The 19,552-nt window shown below is 38.9% G+C and overlaps 2 long non-coding RNA genes across 2 annotated transcripts; both read left to right on the plus strand.

Annotated features, from left to right (window-relative positions):
- The first annotated feature begins 11,425 nt into the window (after positions 1-11,425).
- LOC131334064 (uncharacterized) lies at positions 11,426-16,696 on the plus strand. Its single transcript, XR_009202018.1, has 2 exons — positions 11,426-11,665; positions 13,147-16,696. It is a non-coding gene; the product is annotated as an uncharacterized LOC131334064 (long non-coding RNA).
- Positions 16,697-17,134: 438 nt separating this feature from the next.
- Positions 17,135-19,095, plus strand: LOC131334071 (uncharacterized). The gene is made up of 2 exons (XR_009202025.1): positions 17,135-17,365; positions 18,847-19,095. It is a non-coding gene; the product is annotated as an uncharacterized LOC131334071 (long non-coding RNA).
- The last annotated feature ends 457 nt before the right edge of the window (positions 19,096-19,552 follow it).

Below are 19,552 nucleotides of genomic sequence, written 5' to 3' on the forward strand. Positions count from 1 at the left end.
AAAGACATATCATTCAAGTCGAGATTAGGAATTCATAAAAGATTTCTTTCTTTCTCGTGTCGTAATGTGGCCCTGAGGGTTTGCCAAGTACAAGTACCATAAATACAAGAGTTCTGCGCAGCAATTGCGGGAATCTCAGTTTTCACGAAGGTACGTTGTTCCCCCGTGTGTGTCTTTTTTCATTGAGTCTATGCTTTATCGACAAATTTCTAATTTAATTTTCAAGTGCACACAACACCATCTCCAGGTCCAACATTCATGTGTTTTTCTTTTCATGTTCATGCTAAATCTGTTCTCACCCTTACTGCTCAACATTTTTTTTTTTCCCCATGAATCAAATACGCATAATATCCGAGCTTCTTTGATTTTTCAATGCCTCGTTTGTCGTTTGACTTTTCAAAAAACATCGATCAGTTTTTTTTTTCTTGTTTTTTTGGGCTCCTTTTGCACCAAAAGCTTAACTTGTTTGTCTTTTTTATTTTGTCCAACCCACGTAAAACAAAAAGCCGCTTAAAAGTACATCAAAATCTTATTTTTAGCTTAATTTTGTCTTCAAGAACTTTTCTTTTTAATCTACTGGTAAAAAAAATGCATAAACTTTTAAGCCAAAAGAAGAGACAGATCCAAAAAAAAAAAATATATATATATATATATATATATATATATATATATATATATATATATATATATATATATATATATGTTAGTGGTATCTAGGCAACCCAATAACTTTCTCTTAATTTATCCTTCTTTCGTCTTTCATTTTAGAAGTTTCCAATAAATCTGGTTTGTTTGGAACTTATGGAAGCAAATAGAGAGGCCTCCTTGTTTGATTTCTAATGTAGAAAGAGGAATAAAAAAAAATCAAGAAAAAGAAGAGAAAATCAACTTTCTTCCTTACTTTTCTTGTTGAAATGATTGTAGCAATTTTATTTAATTTAATTTTTTGGTTTCCAGATGACCAGAAGCAAGTCAAGAACTTCCTCTCCACCTGCTGCTCTACCTTGCCCTTGGCTAATGTTTTGTCACGGAAAGTGCTCAAAAACACAAACCTTCTACAGTGTATCCGAAGCTAGTTTTTGTGTCAAGAGAATACCAGCTATCTCAGGCAAACGAATATGTGCAAGCTTTCATGAATGGATGGTGATGGTAGACGATTATTCCTCTAATTGCTTCCTTTTGAATATAATTTCACTGAAAAAGATCGATTTGCCTCCATGGGAAAGAGTGCGATATCGATTCTGGATACTTTCTGCACCTCCCACAGATGACAACTGCGTTGTTGGATTTGTTGGTGAAGATGGTCATTCCATAACGTTTTGCCGCCCAGGTGATGGTAAATGGGTTGTGCATATATTTGAACCAAAGATTGAAACTCTTGAAGGTTACACTATATGCAAGCGGGAAATTTATTGCCATGGCGTACAATAGGGCAGGGGAAATCTTGTGATACTCGACATTGTGGATCACAGGGTTGAAGTGCAATGCGTCTTAAGAGGAAGACCAAATTCACCATTAGTACCAGAGATATTTAGGATATTATCATACCTTATTGAATCTTGTTAAGAGATCTTTCTCGTTCATATGTCTATGCTTGGAGCATCATCGAGGAAAATCCGAGACATATATATTTTCAAACTGGACTTGTCCACCTTAGCATGGGTGAAGGTGGAGAGCCTAGGGGATCGCACGTTCTTCATCAACGAAGATGCCAACTGCATCTCGTGCTGTGCTACAAAATCAACTACTTTGAGAAACTCGATATACTTCACGCAGGACGACAATGAAAGTATGTACGTATTCGATGTTGAGGAAAAGTGCATCTATAAACACCATCCCTGTCCCTATCTTGGTCGTAACGTTGCACAAAAACAGTGGGTGATGCCCGTAAGGACATAGACTTAGGATCTTTAGTAGAGCATAATCGGAATTGATTGTTGCCATTCTGTCAAAGTTAGATTTAGAATCGTTTAAGTTGATTATGATTGGGAGTGCACCTTGTTTATTGTTCTCGATAGAATCCTCTGATTGATGAATGTAGGCTTCTTCTTTTTTTTTATCTTGTTGACAATAAATGCATATTTGCTTTTGCTCCTGCCATGGCCATTCTCATTTTATCATTTATCATGATGCCTTGTTTGGAGCAAAAGACCGTTTTGAAGTGGAATTCTCTTTCTCCCTCCCCTCCACCTCCATCTTCTCCTGTTCACATATCCTTGCAGCTGCGTTGAAAGACAACTACTTGAGGTGCTGTGTTTTCTTGTTTGGGAATTGGGATGGAGGCCGAGATCTGACATGGGTAGCTCCGGCGAGGTCGTCATTTGTTGAAGGCGGCTGATTTGGTCGCTGCTGAAGATTGTGGCCGGCCTGGGGCTGCGGACCGTTCCATGTCTGTTTGGTCCAATGACGGTGCTTTGGGTGCTAACCCCACCTGCTAATAGATGAGGTTTAAGGCTAATTGAGCTTTATTGTTGTTGGCAGAACCGGCTTTGGGTTAAAATTCGTAAAATCACCGCTTTAGGCCCTCAATTTTTGTCTAATTTTGAGGGCCCCCAATTTTAGAGGTCCTTATAGTGATTAGGCCTTAAAAAAAATTAAAAATTCATTTGTCCGCATGCAAAATGTGTGTTGATGTGCTCAGTTACTTGAAGAATATGGACGGTTGGATAGTTGTTTCTGAATGCAAGGGTTGTGTATAAAATACTGTTAGTCTATTTCGGTTACAGTTGCCTCTCGGGAAAGACGTTTTTTCAAAGTTAAAGTTCATAAAGACCTGCCTTAGGTTAACGATGTCACAATAGATTGAATGGATTTGCTATGTTGTCTTTAAAAAGGCTATGGTGGATACAAATAGGATAGGATATTAAGGGTGGGTTTGTAGTTACAACGGGAATCGAGCACCTTGTAGAGACCCGCAATTTCGTTTAATAAGTTTAAAATGTGTTATGTGGAATAAATGAAGGAATTGGTGGAGGATATTGGTTTTGGGGCTAATGTAGGAAGATTGTTAGTAGAGGGGTGTAAGTGTAATTTACGTGTGTGCTAGCATATATAGGTGTGTGTGAGTGTAGGGGATTAAAAATCCCAAGTCTCACTCTCTCTCATCTCTCCCGACCTCTCATCTCCCTCTCGGCTCTTTCTCTATATCCCTCACTCTCACTCAAACTCCTCCAAACCAACACAAAACCCATACAATACACCTTCCAATCTTCCATCCTTCCGCGTATTGGAGCTCGAATCGCGTTCGTAAGAGCTCGGTGGTTCGTATTCGGCTTGGTTAAGGAGTTTGAAGTTCTAGGGCTTGGGTGATCTTCTGATTTCGGCTTTAACCCTCGAGGTAGGGATTTCTCTCACTCTTTATATGTTCTTGAGTTGGTCTTGTGCATGAAATCGTGCTTTTGATCGTTGTTGTGGTTGTTGATGTGTTTGTTGTTGAAAACCCCATGAAAATCTGCTGAGAATTTGCTCGAACAACAATGTTATCGATACCTTTTGTAATTGTCATCGATACCTTCGTGTTCCAAAGCCCAGAAATCCCATTGTTATCGATACCCATAGCACTGTTATCGATACCTCTGTGTTCCAAAAGCCAGAAAACCATTTGTTATCGATACCTTCAGCCTTTATTATCGATACCCTTGCGTCTGGAAGATTTTTAGTCAAAAGGTATCGATACCTTGTCCCTTGGTATCGATACCTGTTGCTTATCTCCAGCTTTTCCTGTTTGCTATATTTTTACCGTTTGGGTTTTCGATCACTTGTAGCCATTCTAAATGACTTCTAAACATAGTTATTCGCACTCCAATTATTCCTTGGTCATCTTCGTTCGTAGGCTCTCGTTGCGTTGAACACAAGTGTCATATGGAGTGGGTTACCGTCCTAATGCTTTATTGGTGTGCCCGTTTAACTACTAGCTGTATTGTAAGATGTTTAGATAGACGGAGTGAACTCGTTAAAACTAAAGGTGTGTTTTGAAATAGAGTTGATTGTTAGATAGGAGGATGGATAGATCATAAACGCACGCAAGAACTTAACACTTGATGTCGTGTAGTATGAGGAGTGAGTTAAGATAACAAGTTTGGAAACAAAATGGAAATATGAATTGGCATGTGGACTGTCACTTAAAATCAATCTCCCTTTATCTACAGTCGTGAAATCAGAGTATAAGAAACACATATGACGAAAGGTAATATAGATGAGTGGTAATTGGCATACGGGGTCTTGATACCCGGAATTTGAATTGGCATACGGGGTCTTGATACCCGGAACTTGAATTGGCGTACGGGGTCATGAGTACCCGGAATGTAGAACGGATGTACGGGGTCTCAAGCACCCGGAAAGGTATTATGGGTATATGGGGCCCTAAGACCCGGAAGAGTTCTTAAGCTCACTATTCGGTATGTTAATTGAAGAAGAACTACTTGAGCTCATATTGGAAGTCCATAAGAGATGTACGGGGTCCTTAAGACCCGGAATGTAAGCTAATAACCGCAGAAGTGTGCAAAATGAAATTGGTCAATAAGAACACGAAAAAGATGGCTAATAGATCGATGAATGACCAATGAAGTGTCCCTTGAATCCTAAATTCCTTTCATGAAGTTACGTTGGTTGCATTCTCTATCGTAGTCTCCGACTTCATTCTTTTATGTTCAAATCTCCTCATTTGCATATAAAGTGTGTAGAGATTTTCCTACTGGGCATGTGTTTTGCTCAAACCTATCATTCTTTCAGGTACAACTCAAGAGTATTAGCATGGAGTATTTGGCGCGCATATCATCTCATCATTTTGAAAGTGACATCAAGGAAACAACTCAGATATCTTTGTAAACTCTTTTGAGAAGTCATAAATTGTAATTTTCATTTAAATCCTTGGTTTAAAAGTATTGTAATTATTTAACTTATCTTTGTCTAAACTTTGGAACTTTGGGGCCGGAGTGCCATTGTTGTAATCTTTCGAACTGGATCGTACTCAATAAATGAATATGAAAAAGTCTTTTGGGTTATTATAAGTATACCGCGGTGGTTTTCCTTTTTAAAGTTGTTATTATTATTATGTTAAAAATCGAGGGCGTGACACACCTCCTCTATGAGGACTCGAACACAAGACTTCTCTCTTAAGAAGAGAGAGTAAGGAACCAACCATACTAAGTGGTGCTCCTTAATAAGTACTTTTGGATAGTGCAAAAAAGTTCAAGAAATTATTCTCCGAGACACCTTATTTTTGGGGGTCGAAAAGGAGTAATTTTTTGTAGGAAGCAAACAAAATGGGACGAATGTGGTACTATTTTTTTTGAAGTAAAAAGGAGAAACTAGAAGCAAAGGGAATTAAGAAGAGTCGGTAATTTGGCAACTTCGCGTGAATAAAGACAAAAAACGAAGAAGTGCACTTTCCAACCATGCTTCAAATATTTAAAATGAAGTGTTAAATTCTGTTCTTCAAAATGAAGAATCATGTTTGATTCTCCCAAATGAGAAATTAATGAAGAACATTCTTCAACTTCATTATGGACTTTAAAATGCATATAACTTGTGATTTTTGGTCTGAGTTTTGTTGGGATTCCACCCAAGTGGGGTGGTGTGCGCGAAGCACATGATAACTCCCCATCTTATTTTCTTACTAGTATTAGGGTTTTCTTGTCTATATATATGCATGTATAGAGTGTAGGAAAGTGTGTGACTGAAATCATGTGAAGGAGATGGTAAGGTCGAGTGGGTGAGCCGGTGTGGAGAGCCGGTTGTGGCTCTCCCGGAGAGGTTTTTTCATCTTGTATTATTGTGTAAATAATATTAAGGGAGTTTTTCCTCATATCGTTGTGTTATTGAGTGACCCTGGATCCTAACATCAGTTCTGTTTTGCTGTTTGGTGGGTTGTTGCTATTTTTGTTGTCTTCGTGTTGTTGCTCCTGGTATTTGGATAGTAGTTTTTGGGCTGCTCGTGTTCGTTGTTGCTGATCTTAGCATTCTGAAATGCTTGGTATATTTTGCAGTGGCTGTTTTTTTGGGTGAAGTGTGAAATTTGGATATGTTTGGGCTGCAGTCTTTCGGGATCTTGTGGTTTAAGGTGATTTGGTTTCCGCTTCTGGATGCTTCTGTTAGGCCTCAGGGTATTGGGTGCTTGTTATTGTTTGTTGGGGTTGAGCAGTTTCTAAGTTTCTAGGTCACATTTAACTTTTTGTTGGATGTTCTTTCGTTGTTTTAATTTGGGCCATTCATTCTTCTTCATGTATCAACATCATGATGCGGTGTTTTGTCTCTTTATACACACTTTTTGAGTAAATGCTATTTTTAATTCTTCAAAATGAAAAAATTGGATTGGAAATGAGCATCTCCAACCATGACATCAAATTGGAGATGTCAAATTTTTTTGAAGGTTGATGTGGCATTTTGACATCTTCAATTTGACATCAAACTCTCTCTCTCCTCTCCAACCCTTAATGTCAAATTATACTTTCAAACAAAAAAAACTCAAACGGTCAAATTTTGAATTTTGGCATGGGAATAGCTTGCTGTCAAAATTGACATGTTTGAGCTTAACTTCAATTCCACGTGGAATTGGCATATGGAAAGGCAGCAAGATTGGAATGCTTGAAGCTGCTAAAAGTAGCCGTTGCCTTGTACACGTCAATTTTGACATCTCCCGTTGGAGATGCTCTAAGACTATAAGAGGGAGTCCAATGTAGAATAAAGTGTAACGTACAAGGGTAGATAGTGTAGTTTTCTTTGGTCAAGACGTGAAAGTACACGAGTCACGAACTAGTTATCTTACGCGTGGCGAGGGAGTCCATGGTAGAATAAAGTGTAACGTACAAGGGTAAATAGTGTAGTTTTCTTTGGTCAAGACGTGAAAGTACACGAGTTGCGAACTAGTTATCTTACACGTGGCAAGTTCTCATTCTCCCAAACGGAGAACAGAAAATATAGCCATATAGCCAAATCCTATCAATTAGTTTCAACTCTTTTAACCACTTTCCCAAGATTTGATGAGGTCTCTCTCTTCCCCCCTCTGGAGACACTTCTTATCAAACCGAAGCCACAAGAACCTACAAAACACTACTATGCATCTGTCATAATTCTTTGAAGGGAACTATCTCGTACACATTCTATGTTTATTTTGTTAGGTATGACTAGGATGCAACAACAACAGCGTATTTCTTGGGAAAATACGGTCTTGCAGGTATAGGAAACAAAGAATCGTAGCAATCCACCCATTCTAATTAGTAGTTGATCTAGGCCTGGGAGTCAAATGAACAACGGCGACTGGTTAAAGATCAACTTGTGAATTGGGGCACATTAGAAGGAAGAAATCTACGAATGCAAGGGTGCATGGTTCTACAGATACACACAAAACTTGGAGCAAATGTATACCCCTTTTCATCTCTAACTATTTCCAAATTTGGGGGGCTGATTCATATATTTGATGAATATACATGTTATATAATCCCAAATAGATGAGAGCAGGAACTTCAAAAGAGTAAAGGCAAAGTAGTGTTATAAACGATCGCGCACCCAAACAAGAGGAATAATGGAGGAGAAAGCAGCAGAACAGATCGACTATACCCATGCAGAAGTATGAAGTAAAAGAAAAGGCCAAAAAAGTAGTAGTGCTGTAAATGTGATACCTGAAGATGGTTGTTACTGCATAGTTGATTTAGGTTGAATTTATTCAGGAACAAACTACATAGTATAGGAGATAATTACAAAGCAATGGCTAGGAGTTCATAGGCGTTAACCGGTTCTAGCTACAATCTACGGTTCCAAAACTGGCCATCTAAACATCTCTTTCCAGGTTCTAAGTCAATAACCTCATCTTGGTCAAAGATGAATATCTTTATCTATTCAATCAACTTACAAGAGATTCTTGTTGCAGAACACTTCTCAGAGTTTGCAGCAGCAAACTAATGCAAAATATCACCAGCCTCCGTTCAAGAGTAGCAGTTCAAGATAGCACTTTCTTCATTTGAGTGAAGAGAGAGAGATGCCAAAAATCACTATTCCCCTGGAAGAGAACTAAACCTTCCCATTTGATGAAAGATGATTTCGCGCAGTTTCTACTGCTCTAGAAGATGTAGTACCTACCGAATTTGTCCCTCTGGAGGGAGATGAAAAGGGAGAAGGAAGCCTCTTGGGCAGCATCTGTTCCCAGTCTCCCCTGGGGAACCGTGACGGTTCAGATTGAACAAATAAAGAGAGAAAAAGGCTCAAGAGCAACCATTTCTGCATACAAGAAGAAGCAGACATCATGTTTTGAGTACCCAAGAAGTGCCCGGAGAACCCACCCCTCCTTTTATTATCTTTCAAAGACTAGCTTTTAGATTTATATAGTTTATGGGAGGAGACAAGTTGAGGATTGTCCGAAGGCTTGCCCACTTGTTTGGTTGAGGAAAGATGTACCAGTGGCAGACAACAGGGAACTTAAGAAATCTAAACTGTTTTGGCAGCTCATGCTGTTGACACTTTTTCCTATTTCTTCAATTATTAAAGTCACTACTTGCATGATACAATAAGAAGTTAGCTCTCTCCTTTTGAGGGCAGCTTTAACTAATACATGTGGCGTTCAAATAAATAGAATGTGATGATAAGACCACTGTGTCACTCATTTGTAAAGTATCACAAATACAACTGATGGGTGGACAACTCCATTATTAGTCAAAATGGTATTCTTTGATTTGAGTTACTAGCTAATCTTCGTTTGTTGTATTTTCAATCCTTAATCCCCTCTTCACTGAAGTCATGACTGTAACTTTGAGAACAATTTCCTTTTTAAAAGGCAAGTGCCAACCTCGACTCACTCTGTCATTCTATGTTCTAAACTCCCCTTTCCCCAACAGCATTACAAGAAAAGCAAGAAATTAAGTAAGACAGTTGTTATTGTTAGACTTCCAAATGCAGAATTTATCTTTTTCGGGTAAGTTTGATGGTTCATTCCAGGGCATAACGCCCCCTGAGTTCCTGGATTTTCGGAGGTATAAGGAGCCATCCACGTCCACACCCCATCCATTGGGGATTACACGGGTACTATTGTTGTCGTATTGTTTGATGGTTCTCTGCACCAAACCATCAAGGGAGAACCATTAACGAGGGCAAATGAAACAAACAGGGGAACCACCATAGCCCCACATGAACTCTGGGAAACAAACAGGACAGCATCCTACCAAAGGCCTTTCAATTTTGCCAACCAAATAGTTCTTGCAGTCGACAACAAAAGGAACACATCCATTGTCATGCTTTCAGCTTCTTCCGTGAAGTACCAGGATTGAAGTTAAAGCAATGCGCTCGATTTTCCTAATAATGGCACACCAAGGAGTACTCAATTTTAATATTGATTTATTCGGAATGGTCTTGATTATTTTGTTCTAATTATTTGAGCGGATTCCAAATGGGAATCATTATTAACGTTGTTAGGAGAACCCAAATCAATTACTTATAGCTCTACAAAACCATACATGATCAAGACTAGCACAATGCCCCAGAGAAATTTCCAAAATGCGATAAGTTGAAAATGGTGGAGATGAGCTGATCTAATGGGCAAAATATATGTAGTGCATTGACGCCCAAAACCAAATCCTTCCATACGTTGATCTCGCCTCCGAATTCCACTTCGAAATGGTTTTTTGCTTCAACCAAGGCATCATCTCTCCTCCAAGTTCCACTTCGAAATGGTTTTTTGCTTCAAACAAGGCATCATGATAATGGACATGGCAGTCGCAAAAGCAAATATGTATTTAGTGTCAAGAAGATTTAAAAAAAAAACCCCGACATTTATCAATTTGGAGCTTCTATCAAGAATAATTAACAAGGTTTTGGTCCAATCATAATCAACATATACGATCCAACATCTATATCTTTGATGACATAGCAATAACCAATTCTGAATATGCTCTACTAAAGATCCTACTATGTCCCTGTGGGCAAAACCCACTGTTTTTTGCAATATTATGACCAAGATAGGGACAGGGATGGTGGGTGTAGATGCACTTCTCCTCAACGTTGAATACGTACATACTTTCATCGTCATGCAGCATGAAGTATATGGAGTTTCCCAAAGTACCTGATTTTGTGGAGGAGAGCAAGATGCAGTTGGCATCTTCATTGATGAAGAACGTGCGGTCCCCTAGGCTCTCCACCTTCACCCACTCTAAAACGGACAAGTCCAACTTGAAAATATCTAAACACCATGAGGAGAAGTTCTTGTGTTCAATTACTCCACCCCAAGATTTACCTAAGCGTCTTCAAACCAGTTGAGTTCTTCTTTGGAATAAGAAGTATCAGCTTTTGGCTCAATCCAACAGCAACTCAAGAGCTCCCCTGTCCCATCCCAGTCCTCACAAGAAAAATCATTTCCAAATGTTTGAAACAAACAACTGGCTAGAGAATAGAACACCCCGCATTTTCCATGGATTTTGGGAAGATAAATCTTGTTCTCCATTCCTTGTACCACTCTGATTGCTGAAAGAGATGATGTGTTGCTCACAAAAAACATTTGGTCGCCCAAACTGTCAACTTTATGCCACGTCATCTCAACACTATCCAACTTGAAAACAGATATCGACCTCCCCATGAAACTCATAGACACTGATAGTAGCTCCCCATTGCATTCCACCAAAAAGTTGCGTTCATGTGAAAGAAATGGATCATGTGGCTCAGGCTGCCTATGAGGCTTGTCAAGAACTCTCCAATAGTTTTCATCATGATTAAAGACTCCCAAATTCCCATGTTGACCCAAACAATAGAACTCTCCATGGTGAAAGACTGGATTACAGTCAGAGATGAAAAAGGGCGAGTTATTTTCACCACACAATTCCTGCCAACTTTCTTCTCCGCGGCAAATGGTTGATATCGAAAACCATTCATCAAAATGGACATTAATGCCAAAAACCATGCAGTCGGACAATGTCGGAGAAGATGTGAATGTTATCCCTCGAAAATTGTACCTTTCACGTAAATCAGGCAAGTTAATCAACGCCTTTGTGAATGGATTAAAGAAGAACATTGAGTGCTCGCCTCTAGACATAAGCAGCCAACCATCTTTACAAAATCGTGGTACTGCACAGAATAATTCAGGAATGAACATGCTGCAAGGGCTCTTGTAGAGTGGGTGGAAGAATTTGCATCTCGTGTTATCATTCCCAATAGACATAAGCACCGGAGATTGTACCGATGGAGTGGTAGTCAATCGCCATGATTTACAGACGTTATGAAACCGCTTGATATCACCAAGAATGTAGAGACCCGTATTTTTGAGACTATATTTTTTCTTTTGCAATCGTACGGCTCGTTGAGATAGACGGTGCGGATATTCGGTGTGACATCTTCGTGGGAGGATATAACGGTAATTGTGCGAGAGGTGCACATGTGTGTGTGGGGGGTGGGAGCATGGGATTAATCCCCATGCCAATAATTTCCCCAGGAGAATCATTTCTCCCATTTTTTTTTTCTCTCTTTTTCTCTCTCGGCTATCTCTCTCTCCTCCTCTCCTCCGAAAAACTCCCTCTTCTCTTCTCTCTTCGATTTCATCTACTTAGGGTGTGATTCCGGACAAGGCCAGAGAATTAAAGTTGTTATACGGAGCACGAGCTTTCCAAATATCCAAGAAAATTCATGATCGGACCTCGTTAGAGCTTGGTTGACTCGGTCAAAGGCTCGGATTTTGCTCAAAACCCATGAGGTAGGGATTTCTCACTTCTATTATGTGTGTATGTGTTGATTTGGTGTTTGAATCGTGCCCTAGATCGTTGTTTTCGTTGTTAAAAATGTTCTGGTGGAGTCTGAAAATCATGCAGTGAAAACCCATGTCCTACCGGTAGGAGTTTTGGCCCTACCGGTACAAAAGCTGTCCAGTAATGTCATTTTCGTGAAATTGTGGTCTCCTACCGGTAGGAAAATGTGTCCTACCGGTAGGAAATGAAAAATTCAGCATTTTGGCAAAACTTCGAACGGGCATAACTTTTTCATCCGAACTCTGTTTTGGGCAAATTTTATATCAAAATTCATGTACCGAAAATGTACTTTCCAATGGTGGTGGTCTCATCTCCCAATTCTTAACCGATAAGATTTGGCAGCCAAAATAAGATAGATATATTCGTATACGTTGGGAAATCCTTTTTCCTTAGAATCGTTTGGGTGAAACATGGGTGTTCTTAGGTTCCCCTGAGTACTAGTTGAATGGTTTGACGAGGCTAGTAGTATACTAAATGCTTGGTAGTGGTCGTTGGGTTCCGTATGAGTCGTTTGACACCGAAACGAGGGTTTAGAGAATATAAGGAGTATAGGTGGCCAAATGTTGTATGTGTTGACATGCGAAGTGAAAAACGAACACATAGAATTCTTCTTGAGTTAAACAATGCTAAGCATGGATACCCGAGACAATTCCTTGTGTTTGATATGTGGTACACCTCTTGCGTAACTTATACGATTTTGCGAGTTGCAAGGTGGAAGTCCATGAACTCGCTATGAGAGTTTATCTTTTGATGTGTGAGTGCTTGTATGGTGATGAGAAATTACTAACGTAACGATTGCGAGTTGATTGAGATGAAATTATCTGTACTACTTTTATGTGAATAAGTTTTCGTTGTGAATTCATTATATGTGACTGGAATGAATGGCTAAATTGTAAAGTGTATCGAAGGAATTGTGGTATGGTGACCTTTGATGTGTGACTTGAATTAGTTCCATCAGTGAGGACGAAACTAGTGGGGAGTATCGGGATTTCTTAATTGGCCTGGCAGGAGCTTTTGCTCATGATACAGAATGATGAGGAAATTGTGACACGATGTGAATGGAAATGGGCTATCATTGTGAAAGTGTAAGTAAGTGATACGAAAGACATTGGTGTTGCGGTTCTTTGATTACGATAGTTTCATAAGTCAAGATATCGGATTGGTGATTCGAAGTGATATGAGGGACAGTGGCAGTCATGAGAAAATCATATAGATAGTAAGTCCTCGTGGTTGAATTAGAGTTTTGGTGTGTAGTCACGGTACTTCATTTATGTCTTCGACCTTGGGAAAATTACTAGTTGTGTTTCGTTTCATCATTTGAGATACCGTACCTTGCTTTTGTTATTCATTCCACCTGTCATCCCATTCGTATATAATAGTTGTGTAGATTTCTCTACTGGGCACGTGTTTGCTCAACCTACCATTTCAGGTTCATTGCAGGTCATGGTCATGGTCATGGAGTACTTGGAGTGCATGCTGACATTATCGATTAAAGCTATTTTGGAGAGCACTTTATTTTTCTTGTTTAACAAACGACTTTGTTATGAAATTCCTACTTTGAAAGATTGTATTTGTAGACCAATTTATGGAATCGGAAACTGTATTGTATTTTGGGGTATTGTACGTACGATTGTGAGGACTTTGTATTTCAAATGGTATTGTTAATTTATGTTGAAAATCGAGGGCGTGACAACTTGGTATCAGAGCATTAGGTTTGAATACCTAGAGACCGTGGGGAGACTTAGTCTCAGGGGTTCAAAAAAAAAAAGTCATTGCATATTTTTAACAAAACATGAGTGTGCTTGCCTGACTGATGTGTGTTCATTGATGTGGCATTGCATCTGTGTTTATGCGAATTGGTGGAATGTGGTTGACTCATGTAAAAAAAGAAAAAGAAGAAGAAGAAGAGAAGTTTGACCTCTTTGTAGTGACTACGGTTGCGAAGTTACTGTTATTAGTTTTGATCTTGAGCCGTTTGTGGTAAGGTATCCTTTCAGATGAGATGTTAGACAAAAAAAAAAAAATTTGAAAAGTCGAGATTGTTGTAGTGGTTATGCGTAGTGGCGAGGTTGAAATGTGAAAGATGATATCCGTTAGTATGTAAAAGAAGTGTTGTATTGTTAACAAGGTTTGTGAGCTAAATACTTGATGCGTTTTATTTGAATTGTGTAGATTATGTGTTAAGTTTAAATACCTTAAGTAATTTTCATGTGATGCGAGGTGTATCATAGCTAAAGGATTGAACTAGTGAGTGTCTTGAATGTATGAAGAGATGATGTCTTGTTGTGGTAATGATTGTGTTTATTATTGTTATGGTAGTTATAGGGGTAGTGGTTTTAAGAATAGGTAAGACAGGTGGAACCCTTGTAAGTATCTGAGATTGACTTAGGAAGATGAGAGTTGTAGGTAGGGTGTTTAGAAACAGTATGTGTCTTCTGGACACCCAGGCGACTACCGAAGAGATCCAGTTGGAAGAGGCGCTTGATCACCGCTCCTTCTAGATGGAAGTCTCGGGAAGTCAATCGGATACTAGGTTTATATTAAGGGGTAAGATCTCTAGGCTTGAGGCAGATAACTATATATAGAAATTTCGTAGAAAAATGATGTGCTGTGGTGTTGTCGTAGTCATTGTGGTGATTGCCGTAGCGGTAGTGTTATGAGGGGTCGATAGGAGAATATTAGTTGTGTTATTCGGAGATAGGGAAAATAAGACACAAGGAGAAAGATAGTGATGTGATTTAAGTCAAGTGGTCAATGTAAGGCAAAGTAAGAAAATTGTTTGAAGTAAAGGCGATATAAGGGTGAACTGTTAAGGCTAATAATGAAGTGGAGTGTAGTTGGCATCCTTAGTTGGAATGGTGTGAAATTCATGGCAAGTGAGACTATTAGAAGTTCTTGGTGCGAGTGAAATTGATTCTTGAGTAATGAGGTAGTACGAGTCTTAGAATATAAAGAGGAATATAGACATGTTATTTGTAACCCCAGAGTCTTGTTAGTGTTTAGAAGAGGTTTATCAATTTGTTTGTATTTATATTGGTGTTTAAAATTTTAGTATCGAGAAAATCAATAGCAGTAAAAGTTTATTAGTGCAACTATTGCATACATTGTGTAGGTATTTGGGCGATGAAATATCGTGTGATTGTAAAGTTGATAGAGAAATGATTAATATTGATGTTGCGTATTTGTTACATGATATTCGAGATTGTGAAAATGGGAAACATGTGACTTGAGTAGGCTAATTGACGAGAGTGTTCGAGATTGATGGGTAAACAGAAAATGTGAAAGGTATCGTGAAGTTGAAAGGAACGAGATTACCATTGGGCTTTCTAGAGTGATGAAATGTGAAGTGATGGATACTTTGTGAGTCCGATGGACACTTTGTGAGTCCGATGGATACTTTGTGAGTCCGATGGACACTTTGTGAGGTTGTTGGATACTTTGTGAGTCCGTGGATGCTTTGTGAGACTGATGGATACTTTGTGAGTCCGATGGACACTTTGTGAGTTCGATGGATACTTTGTGAGTCCGATGGACACTTTGTGAGGTTGTTGGATACTTTGTGAGTCCGTGGATGCTTTGTGAGACTGATGGATACTTTGTGAGTCCGATGGACACTTTGTGAGTTCGATGGATACTTTGTGAGTCCGATGGACACTTTGTGAGGTTGTTGGATACTTTGTGAGTCCGTGGATGCTTTGTGAGACTGATGGATACTTTGTGAGTCCGATGGGCACTTTATGAGACCGCTGGATACTTTGTGAGTCTGATTGACACTTTGTGAGATTGCTGGATACTTGGTGAGTCCGTTGGATACTTTGTGAGTTGGTGAATCTGCTGGATACTGAGTGAGCCTGTTAATGCGTGGATGTGTCTGGCATTGTGTAAGCTATTAAATTGCATTGTGGGTTTGTTGAAATATTTCGTGAATGAAATGTGCTGTTGTTTAGTTCTAACCTACATATTTGATTTATTATGTAATCTCAATGCGTGAAATTTGCTTTAAGTATATGATGTAGAATAAACAGTGATGCTTATGTGGGTAGTTGCTATGAGTGTATGCCTTTCTTGAGTAGCAACAACGATGTTTGGAGAATTGGGTTTAAGGAAATAGTGGATTGATAGTTTACCAGAATGGTTTTAATGTGTCTTGTGAAGAGTTATGTAAAAGGGACGCGTTACAATAGGGGAGAGTTTGGATTTTCGAAAATAGAAACCGATAGTGATTCAGAGTGGGCTAGAGAATATGAAGTAGTGTTGAACTCTTAGTTGTGTTTGAGTGTTAAATGGCCGAAAAAAAAAAAATGTTTGAGATTTGTGCAGAGTCGATATAAAAGTTGTGTTGGTAAACAGAAATGTGAGTCAGAGATAAAGGTTGATGATTTTGTGTTAGGTGTGTTTCGTCGTACCAAGGGAGGTGAACCCTGTCTTTGAGAAAGGGAAGTGAGTAGCGAGGTGCGTGAAATAATTTGAGATTGTTAAAGAGAATAATGCAACTATCTATTATCAATGGTATTGATAGAATTGAATCAATTGTGGGGTGTGTTTATTTTATTTTATTTTTATTTTTGGAGACGAAAGATGTATTAATAGCTTTGAAATGTGAGACGTTCAACGAGGGTGAGTTGGTGTTAAAATTGAGCAAATGGTGATGATCGTTATGTAGTGATTGAGTTTTGGGTTTCTTGGTTTTATTACAGTGGAGAGTATTTGGGTATTCAAAAAAAAATATTGATGGATTGATCTATCAGTTGGTATTGGGAAAATGAAGCTTATGAGTATTAGAATTATAGTTATTATAAGCAGTTTAGTATGTCCTTCTGGGAAGTTCAAGAGATACTTAGTGGAATAAACTGAAAAGAATGAGAATGAGGAATTCTAGAGTTCGACGAACGTGAGATTATAAACTGTTGAATCTCGGTGGGATTGTCATGAAGATATGTGGGGACTAGTATTTTGGTATAGATGTTAGGATTTGAAAATATGATAAAGATGATGGAGGTTTGTGGCTGAGTGTTGAGTGATAAGACCATACCATTAGTGAGGGTTCTGAGGAGCAAACGAGATAAGGAAGAATCTGCGTAGAAAAGAAAGAATGATGTTATAAGTATGAAATTGCAACATGAGGTTTGGTAGTACGATTGGTGACTCGGCTGGGTTTGGGTTGGCAAATTTCGAGGACGAAATTTCTTTAAGGAGGGCAGGGTGTAGAGACCCGTATTTTTGAGACTATATTTTTTCTTTTGCAATCGTACGGCTCGTTGAGATAGACGGTGCGGATATTCGGTGTGACATCTTCGTGGGAGGATATAACGGTAATTGTGCGAGAGGTGCACATGTGTGTGTGGGGGGTGGGAGCATGGGATTAATCCCCATGCCAATAATTTCCCCAGGAGAATCATTTCTCCCATTTTTTTTTTCTCTCTTTTTCTCTCTCGGCTATCTCTCTCTCCTCCTCTCCTCCGAAAAACTCCCTCTTCTCTTCTCTCTTCGATTTCATCTACTTAGGGTGTGATTCCGGACAAGGCCAGAGAATTAAAGTTGTTATACGGAGCACGAGCTTTCCAAATATCCAAGAAAATTCATGATCGGACCTCGTTAGAGCTTGGTTGACTCGGTCAAAGGCTCGGATTTTGCTCAAAACCCATGAGGTAGGGATTTCTCACTTCTATTATGTGTGTATGTGTTGATTTGGTGTTTGAATCGTGCCCTAGATCGTTGTTTTCGTTGTTAAAAATGTTCTGGTGGAGTCTGAAAATCATGCAGTGAAAACCCATGTCCTACCGGTAGGAGTTTTGGCCCTACCGGTACAAAAGCTGTCCAGTAATGTCATTTTCGTGAAATTGTGGTCTCCTACCGGTAGGAAAATGTGTCCTACCGGTAGGAAATGAAAAATTCAGCATTTTGGCAAAACTTCGAACGGGCATAACTTTTTCATCCGAACTCTGTTTTGGGCAAATTTTATATCAAAATTCATGTACCGAAAATGTACTTTCCAATGGTGGTGGTCTCATCTCCCAATTCTTAACCGATAAGATTTGGCAGCCAAAATAAGATAGATATATTCGTATACGTTGGGAAATCCTTTTTCCTTAGAATCGTTTGGGTGAAACATGGGTGTTCTTAGGTTCCCCTGAGTACTAGTTGAATGGTTTGACGAGGCTAGTAGTATACTAAATGCTTGGTAGTGGTCGTTGGGTTCCGTATGAGTCGTTTGACACCGAAACGAGGGTTTAGAGAATATAAGGAGTATAGGTGGCCAAATGTTGTATGTGTTGACATGCGAAGTGAAAAACGAACACATAGAATTCTTCTTGAGTTAAACAATGCTAAGCATGGATACCCGAGACAATTCCTTGTGTTTGATATGTGGTACACCTCTTGCGTAACTTATACGATTTTGCGAGTTGCAAGGTGGAAGTCCATGAACTCGCTATGAGAGTTTATCTTTTGATGTGTGAGTGCTTGTATGGTGATGAGAAATTACTAACGTAACGATTGCGAGTTGATTGAGATGAAATTATCTGTACTACTTTTATGTGAATAAGTTTTCGTTGTGAATTCATTATATGTGACTGGAATGAATGGCTAAATTGTAAAGTGTATCGAAGGAATTGTGGTATGGTGACCTTTGATGTGTGACTTGAATTAGTTCCATCAGTGAGGACGAAACTAGTGGGGAGTATCGGGATTTCTTAATTGGCCTGGCAGGAGCTTTTGCTCATGATACAGAATGATGAGGAAATTGTGACACGATGTGAATGGAAATGGGCTATCATTGTGAAAGTGTAAGTAAGTGATACGAAAGACATTGGTGTTGCGGTTCTTTGATTACGATAGTTTCATAAGTCAAGATATCGGATTGGTGATTCGAAGTGATATGAGGGACAGTGGCAGTCATGAGAAAATCATATAGATAGTAAGTCCTCGTGGTTGAATTAGAGTTTTGGTGTGTAGTCACGGTACTTCATTTATGTCTTCGACCTTGGGAAAATTACTAGTTGTGTTTCGTTTCATCATTTGAGATACCGTACCTTGCTTTTGTTATTCATTCCACCTGTCATCCCATTCGTATATAATAGTTGTGTAGATTTCTCTACTGGGCACGTGTTTGCTCAACCTACCATTTCAGGTTCATTGCAGGTCATGGTCATGGTCATGGAGTACTTGGAGTGCATGCTGACATTATCGATTAAAGCTATTTTGGAGAGCACTTTATTTTTCTTGTTTAACAAACGACTTTGTTATGAAATTCCTACTTTGAAAGATTGTATTTGTAGACCAATTTATGGAATCGGAAACTGTATTGTATTTTGGGGTATTGTACGTACGATTGTGAGGACTTTGTATTTCAAATGGTATTGTTAATTTATGTTGAAAATCGAGGGCGTGACAAAGAAAGAGATGAGGAAGCATCAAACAAAGAAGATCAGTTGGAAGGCTAGCCCAATCTCTATTTAGTTCTTTTTCTGACTCCTTCAAGTTTTCAATTTCTCTGTCGATATCATCTACCATACTGAGAGCAAGAGAGCTATCACCAAAGCAAAGTGTCTGGAAAAAATATAAAAAAGGACCATGGAACAGAATGGTAAGTGTCAAATTCCAATTTTCGCCCTTAATTTGTATATATAACCCTTTTGATAGGGCCATGTTATATGGTATTTTGACCAGTTTGAATTTGAGAAACAAAAACAATCAAATACCAATAAATAAACACAACTGTTCTCTTTCGAAAGGCCTGGAAAAGAAAAAGTACAAAAAAATACCTAAAGTCAATGTCAAGGTAAAAAAAGGGAAGAAACAATGTGAGGCTCAGTCATTGCCAGAAACCGATGAGA

This window comes from Rhododendron vialii, chromosome 1a, assembly GCF_030253575.1.
Source record: "Rhododendron vialii isolate Sample 1 chromosome 1a, ASM3025357v1".
In the NCBI taxonomy this organism is placed as follows: Eukaryota; Viridiplantae; Streptophyta; class Magnoliopsida; order Ericales; family Ericaceae; genus Rhododendron; species Rhododendron vialii.